At 54.7% G+C, this 7500-nt stretch overlaps 3 non-coding genes across 3 annotated transcripts in view; all 3 read left to right on the top strand.

The window, feature by feature from the left end:
- The first annotated feature begins 3397 nt into the window (after window positions 1-3397).
- On the top strand, window positions 3398-5290 carry LOC126320253 (small subunit ribosomal RNA). The gene has a single exon (XR_007557990.1). It is a non-coding gene; the product is annotated as a small subunit ribosomal RNA (ribosomal RNA).
- Window positions 5291-5655: 365 nt separating this feature from the next.
- LOC126320220 (5.8S ribosomal RNA) lies at window positions 5656-5810 on the top strand. The gene has a single exon (XR_007557957.1). It is a non-coding gene; the product is annotated as a 5.8S ribosomal RNA (ribosomal RNA).
- A 188-nt stretch (window positions 5811-5998) lies between these two features.
- Window positions 5999-7500, top strand: part of LOC126320193 (large subunit ribosomal RNA) — a 4222-nt gene continuing 2720 nt past the window's right edge. The window contains exon 1 of the ribosomal RNA XR_007557938.1: window positions 5999-7500. This exon is cut by the window's right edge and continues 2720 nt beyond it. This is a non-coding gene — a ribosomal RNA (large subunit ribosomal RNA).

Genomic DNA, 7500 nt, shown 5'->3' with positions numbered 1-7500 from the left:
CCACATGAAAAATTGCAGAAGTGAGAGACACAGACCCGCCAGCCTCTTGCTACAAGCATCGAACCGACGTGACGTATCTGACGGTGACTCAGGCATCCGCGTACTGCCACCACTATCCACCCCCCCCCCCTCTCTCTCTCTTCCCCCTTTCCCACAATACCAAATTTAACCAACTTTATTGCTTAACCTAACTGTGGCTGTACCAGATTATCGCTTAACCTAACTGTGGCTGTACCAGATTATCGCTTAACCTAACTGTGGCTGTACCAGATTATCGCTTAACCTAACTGTGGCTGTACCAGATTATCGCTTAACCTAACTGTGGCTGTACCAGATTATCGCTTAACCTAACTGTGGCTGTACCAGATTATCGCTTAACCTAACTGTGGCTGTACCAGATTATCGCTTAACCTAACTGTGGCTGTACCAGATTATCGCTTAACCTAACTGTGGCTGTACCAGATTATCGCTTAACCTAACTGTGGCTGTACCAGATCATCGCTTAACCTAACTGTGGCTGTACCAGATCATCGCTTAACCTAACTGTGGCTGTACCAGATTATCGCTTAACCTAACTCAATTTGTCCCTTAACCTAACTCAATTTGTCCCTTAACCTAACTCAAGTTGTCCCTTAACCTAACTCAAGTTGTCCCTTAACCTAACTCAAGTTGTCCCTTAACCTAACTCAAGTTGTCCCTTAACCTAACTCAAGTTGTCCCTTAACCTAACTCAAGTTGTCCCTTAACCTAACTCAAGTTGTCCCTTAACCTAACTCAAGTTGTCCCTTAACCTAACTCAAGTTGTCCCTTAACCTAACTCAAGTTGTCCCTTAACCTAACTCAAGTTGTCCCTTAACCTAACTCAAGTTGTCCCTTAACCTAACTCAAGTTGTCCCTTAACCTAACTCAAGTTGTCCCTTAACCTAACTCAAGTTGTCCCTTAACCTAACTCAAGTTGTCCCTTAACCTAACTCAAGTTGTCCCTTAACCTAACTCAAGTTGTCCCTTAACCTAACTCAAGTTGTCCCTTAACCTAACTCAAGTTGTCCCTTAACCTAACTCAAGTTGTCCCTTAACCTAACTCAAGTTGTCCCTTAACCTAACTCAAGTTGTCCCTTAACCTAACTCAAGTTGTCCCTTAACCTAACTCAAGTTGTCCCTTAACCTAACTCAAGTTGTCCCTTAACCTAACTCAAGTTGTCCCTTAACCTAACTCAAGTTGTCCCTTAACCTAACCCACGTTGTCCCTTAACCTAACCCACGTTGTCCCTTAACCTAACCCACGTTGTCCCTTAACCTAACCCACGTTGTCCCTTAACCTAACCCACGTTGTCCCTTAACCTAACCCACGTTGTCCCTTAACCTAACCCACGTTGTCCCTTAACCTAACCCACGTTGTCCCTTAACCTAACCCACGTTGTCCCTTAACCTAACCCACGTTGTCCCTTAACCTAACCCACGTTGTCCCTTAACCTAACCCACGTTGTCCCTTAACCTAACCCACGTTGTCCCTTAACCTAACCCACGTTGTCCCTTAACCTAACCCACGTTGTCCCTTAACCTAACCCACGTTGTCCCTTTGCCTAACATAGTTCACTGCTCGGAATCTCTGGTGTCGTTGTTATCCTCATGTAGATGTCTTGCGAGTGTTGCTTACTTTCCACATATTCCCGCTATCCACTGTCAATTGTACTGCAATAGGACTATATCGGCCCCCCCCCCCCTCTGTCCCCCTCTTTGTGTCTCTGTCCTCTCAAGCTGGTCGGTCTGGCGTGTGAGTGTTAAATGAGCCTCGCAGCTGTTCAGTTGCATTCAGATGTCGACGCCCTCAGTGTACGTCGTGGTATGGTCTGTGTCCATTGTCCGCTGATGTCGTACGCGTAACCCACACGCTGTACCGATCATCGGTAGTTACGTACAGAGTGAAGTAGTGTGATACGTGTGACTGTACGCTGGCTGTGCCCAACGGTGTCGAATCTCAATTTCCATATGTTGTGCTCGATGCTACTTGTCTCGTCTCCCAATAACAGCTAGGTTGCACTGTGGTACGCCGTAGAGGCGTGTGGGAGGAACGTACGAACGCATTGTATGTCACCCTGGGTCGCTGGGGGTGGTGGTGCGGTGAGTCAGGTCAGGTCAGGTCAGGTCAGGTCAGCGTGAGCCGTCTGATGTAGTGACGCGTGTATTCCGACTTTGTCGTATTGCCTCACACAAAGTGCTACCCTGGTGGACCGCGTTCCATATCTGGGACATGCCGCAGATGCCGGTTGACAGTGGATCGCGGAAGGGACATCGCATACTTGCGCGGGCCACCTTCCACGTGTTCTCTTCTGCACATGTCGCAGTGTGTATGTGGTCTGATGTAGCGTGTCGTGACACATGACATCCTGGCATGCAAGAATTGTTGAATTCGCAAATGTAGGTGGACATCTACGTTTACTGCCCAAGATACGCAAATGAACTGGAAATCCGTTGTTGAGCGGTTGTTCACGCTGGAGGTGAATCTGTGATGGCGACGATCGGTACAGCTATTAACCGGTTGTTTCAGCGGTACCCGCCACATCCACACACGTGACTAGGCCCATGTGGGTATGAAGCGATACGCGGCGGTGGCTTGGTGGGACTGTTCCCGGCCGGTGAAGGGGGGCCGCCCGGCGTGTTGGCCGCGCGCTGCGTGGGCGCACGCGCAACAGCCGGCTGGTGGGGGGCGCCGAGTGGCAGGAGCGCCAGCCGACGGGCCCGGCAGGCGGCGCAGCTACGCTGCGGCGCACCCTGCACGCGGCGCCTGGCGGCCAAAGTTGGTTCAGCCGAGCCCGGTGCGAAGCGCGGTGGACATCTGCAGTGTGCTGGTCTGATTGAGGACTGTGTGCGTTGAGGATGCGCCGCCGCCTGGCACTCGGCGCCGCGACGCCGTCTGCTGCTCGGTCGCCCCAGCGGTTCTCGCAGGTGGTTTGTATCGCAGTTGTGCGGACGTGTTGGCGCGTGCGCTGTGCTGGGAGAGTTCGCTTCTGCACCCAAGTGGGGCTTTGCCCTTGTGTGGCGCTGGCGTTGGAGCTGCCGGTCACCATAGGTGGCGCGTGTTGTCTCCCGCCGGCAATGCCACGACAGCACGCTCCCGGGCCTCTGTCGGCAGCGGCAAGCTCAGTTGGGAGCAAGGGTGTTCGCACTAAAACCGTCTACTCGCCTAACTCCGGGCGATTGCGCCTCTCTCGAAACCGACCAAGTACCTAGGACGGCGCTGCGCGCCGCCGGGACCTGAGAGGGTTTCGAGGTGTATCGTGCAGGGGAGCTCGGCCTCCTCCTGTTTGCAGAATAATTGAGCGGACGCTTGCGTGTTCGCGCGGGCCCCCGGGACACACTCCCGGGCGGCCGGCTGCTCAGCTCTAGTTGACGCAGCTCCCTGGTTGATCCTGCCAGTAGTCATATGCTTGTCTCAAAGATTAAGCCATGCATGTCTCAGTACAAGCCGCATTAAGGTGAAACCGCGAATGGCTCATTAAATCAGTTATGGTTCCTTAGATCGTACCCACGTTACTTGGATAACTGTGGTAATTCTAGAGCTAATACATGCAAACAGAGTCCCGACCAGAGATGGAAGGGACGCTTTTATTAGATCAAAACCAATCGGATTGGCTTGTCTGGTCCGTTTGCCTTGGTGACTCTGAATAACTTTGGGCTGATCACACGGTCCTCGTACCGGCGACGCATCTTTCAAATGTCTGCCTTATCAACTGTCGATGGTAGGTTCTGCGCCTACCATGGTTGTAACGGGTAACGGGGAATCAGGGTTCGATTCCGGAGAGGGAGCCTGAGAAACGGCTACCACATCCAAGGAAGGCAGCAGGCGCGCAAATTACCCACTCCCGGCACGGGGAGGTAGTGACGAAAAATAACGATACGGGACTCATCCGAGGCCCCGTAATCGGAATGAGTACACTTTAAATCCTTTAACGAGTATCTATTGGAGGGCAAGTCTGGTGCCAGCAGCCGCGGTAATTCCAGCTCCAATAGCGTATATTAAAGTTGTTGCGGTTAAAAAGCTCGTAGTTGGATTTGTGTCCCACGCTGTTGGTTCACCGCCCGTCGGTGTTTAACTGGCATGTATCGTGGGACGTCCTGCCGGTGGGGCGAGCCGAAGGGGTGCTTTCGCGTCCCGAGGCGGACCCCGTTTAAATCCTACCAGGGTGCTCTTTGTTGAGTGTCTCGGTGGGCCGGCACGTTTACTTTGAACAAATTAGAGTGCTTAAAGCAGGCAAGCCCGCCTGAATACTGTGTGCATGGAATAATGGAATAGGACCTCGGTTCTATTTTGTTGGTTTTCGGAACCCGAGGTAATGATTAATAGGGACAGGCGGGGGCATTCGTATTGCGACGTTAGAGGTGAAATTCTTGGATCGTCGCAAGACGAACAGAAGCGAAAGCATTTGCCAAGTATGTTTTCATTAATCAAGAACGAAAGTTAGAGGTTCGAAGGCGATCAGATACCGCCCTAGTTCTAACCATAAACGATGCCAGCCAGCGATCCGCCGCAGTTCCTCCGATGACTCGGCGGGCAGCCTCCGGGAAACCAAAGCTTTTGGGTTCCGGGGGAAGTATGGTTGCAAAGCTGAAACTTAAAGGAATTGACGGAAGGGCACCACCAGGAGTGGAGCCTGCGGCTTAATTTGACTCAACACGGGAAACCTCACCAGGCCCGGACACCGGAAGGATTGACAGATTGATAGCTCTTTCTTGATTCGGTGGGTGGTGGTGCATGGCCGTTCTTAGTTGGTGGAGCGATTTGTCTGGTTAATTCCGATAACGAACGAGACTCTAGCCTGCTAACTAGTCGCGTGACATCCTTCGTGCTGTCAGCGATTACTTTTCTTCTTAGAGGGACAGGCGGCTTCTAGCCGCACGAGATTGAGCAATAACAGGTCTGTGATGCCCTTAGATGTTCTGGGCCGCACGCGCGCTACACTGAAGGAATCAGCGTGTCTTCCTAGGCCGAAAGGTCGGGGTAACCCGCTGAACCTCCTTCGTGCTAGGGATTGGGGCTTGCAATTGTTCCCCATGAACGAGGAATTCCCAGTAAGCGCGAGTCATAAGCTCGCGTTGATTACGTCCCTGCCCTTTGTACACACCGCCCGTCGCTACTACCGATTGAATGATTTAGTGAGGTCTTCGGACTGGTACGCGGCATCGACTCTGTCGTTGCCGATGCTACCGGAAAGATGACCAAACTTGATCATTTAGAGGAAGTAAAAGTCGTAACAAGGTTTCCGTAGGTGAACCTGCGGAAGGATCATTACCGACTAGACTGCATGTCTTTCGATGTGCGTGTCGTGTCGCGCAACACGCTACCTGTACGGCAGTGGCCGTGCGCCGCGTGCGGAACCACGCGTGCCTCTCAAAACTAGCGGAAGTGTTGTTGTTGTTGTGTGGTACGAGCGCTGAAGCTCTGGAGCGGCTGGCCTGCGGTACCTGGCGCCTGGCGCCGGTTTTGAATGACGTTCGCCCGAGTGCCTGTCCGCTCCGGTGTGGAGCCGTACGACGCCCATCGGCTGTGAGGCCGTTGGACACAAAAAAAATAGTGGAACAGGGGCCGTCAGACGCCTCAGTCCCGCAAATGCTACTGTCTTGAAAGAGACAGTGGGAGACTGAAAAGGAAAAGATCACCCAGGACGGTGGATCACTCGGCTCGTGGGTCGATGAAGAACGCAGCAAATTGCGCGTCGACATGTGAACTGCAGGACACATGAACATCGACGTTTCGAACGCACATTGCGGTCCATGGATTCCGTTCCCGGGCCACGTCTGGCTGAGGGTCGGCTACGTATACTGAAGCGCGCGGCGTTTGTCCCGCTTCGGAGACGTGGGAGTGTCGTGGTCGCCTGTGTGGCCGGCCGCGTCTCCTTAAACGTGCGATGCGCGCCCGTCGCCTGGCGGTTCGCATACCGGTACTTTCTCGGTAGCGTGCACAGCCGGCTGGCGGTGTGGCGTGCGACACCTCGTACAACGACCTCAGAGCAGGCGAGACTACCCGCTGAATTTAAGCATATTACTAAGCGGAGGAAAAGAAACTAACAAGGATTCCCCCAGTAGCGGCGAGCGAACAGGGAAGAGTCCAGCACCGAACCCCGCAGGCTGCCGCCTGTCGTGGCATGTGGTGTTTGGGAGGGTCCACTACCCCGACGCCTCGCGCCGAGCCCAAGTCCAACTTGAATGAGGCCACGGCCCGTAGAGGGTGCCAGGCCCGTAGCGGCCGGTGCGAGCGTCGGCGGGACCTCTCCTTCGAGTCGGGTTGCTTGAGAGTGCAGCTCCAAGTGGGTGGTAAACTCCATCTGAGACTAAATATGACCACGAGACCGATAGCGAACAAGTACCGTGAGGGAAAGTTGAAAAGAACTTTGAAGAGAGAGTTCAAAAGTACGTGAAACCGTTCTGGGGTAAACGTGAGAAGTCCGAAAGGTCGAACGGGTGAGATTCACGCCCATCCGGCCACTGGCCCCCGCCCTCGGCAGATGGGGCCGGCCGCCCGCGCGGAGCAATCCGCGGCGGGGTCGTGTCCGGTTGCCTTTCCACTCGCCGCGGGGTGGGGCCGTTCCGGTGTGCGGTGGGCCGCACTTCTCCCCTAGTAGGACGTCGCGACCCGCTGGGTGCCGGCCTACGGCCCGGGTGCGCAGCCTGTCCTTCCGCGGGCCTCGGTTCGCGTCTGTTGGGCAGAGCCCCGGTGTCCTGGCTGGCTGCTCGGCGGTATATCTGGAGGAGTCGATTCGCCCCTTTGGGCGCTCGGGCTCCCGGCAAGCGCGCGCGGTTCTTCCCGGATGACGGACCTACCTGGCCCGGCCCCGGACCCGCGCCGCTGTTGGCTCGGGATGCTCTCGGGCGGAATAATCGCTCCCGTCAGCGGCGCTTCAGCTTTGGACAATTTCACGACCCGTCTTGAAACACGGACCAAGGAGTCTAACATGTGCGCGAGTCATTGGGCTGTACGAAACCTAAAGGCGTAATGAAAGTGAAGGTCTCGCCTTGCGCGGGCCGAGGGAGGATGGGGCTTCCCCGCCCTTCACGGGGCGGCGGCCTCCGCACTCCCGGGGCGTCTCGTCCTCATTGCGAGGTGAGGCGCACCTAGAGCGTACACGTTGGGACCCGAAAGATGGTGAACTATGCCTGGCCAGGACGAAGTCAGGGGAAACCCTGATGGAGGTCCGTAGCGATTCTGACGTGCAAATCGATCGTCGGAGCTGGGTATAGGGGCGAAAGACTAATCGAACCATCTAGTAGCTGGTTCCCTCCGAAGTTTCCCTCAGGATAGCTGGTGCTCGTACGAGTCTCATCCGGTAAAGCGAATGATTAGAGGCCTTGGGGCCGAAACGACCTCAACCTATTCTCAAACTTTAAATGGGTGAGATCTCCGGCTTGCTTGATATGCTGAAGCCGCGAGCAAACGACTCGGATCGGAGTGCCAAGTGGGCCACTTTTGGTAAGCAGAACTGGCGCTGTGGGATGAACCAAACG

The sequence above is a fragment of the Schistocerca gregaria genome, unplaced genomic scaffold (assembly GCF_023897955.1).
Source record: "Schistocerca gregaria isolate iqSchGreg1 unplaced genomic scaffold, iqSchGreg1.2 ptg000705l, whole genome shotgun sequence".
In the NCBI taxonomy this organism is placed as follows: Eukaryota; Metazoa; Arthropoda; class Insecta; order Orthoptera; family Acrididae; genus Schistocerca; species Schistocerca gregaria.
Note: the sequence above shows the minus strand (reverse complement) of the source record. Positions and strands in the feature narration are given on the sequence as shown.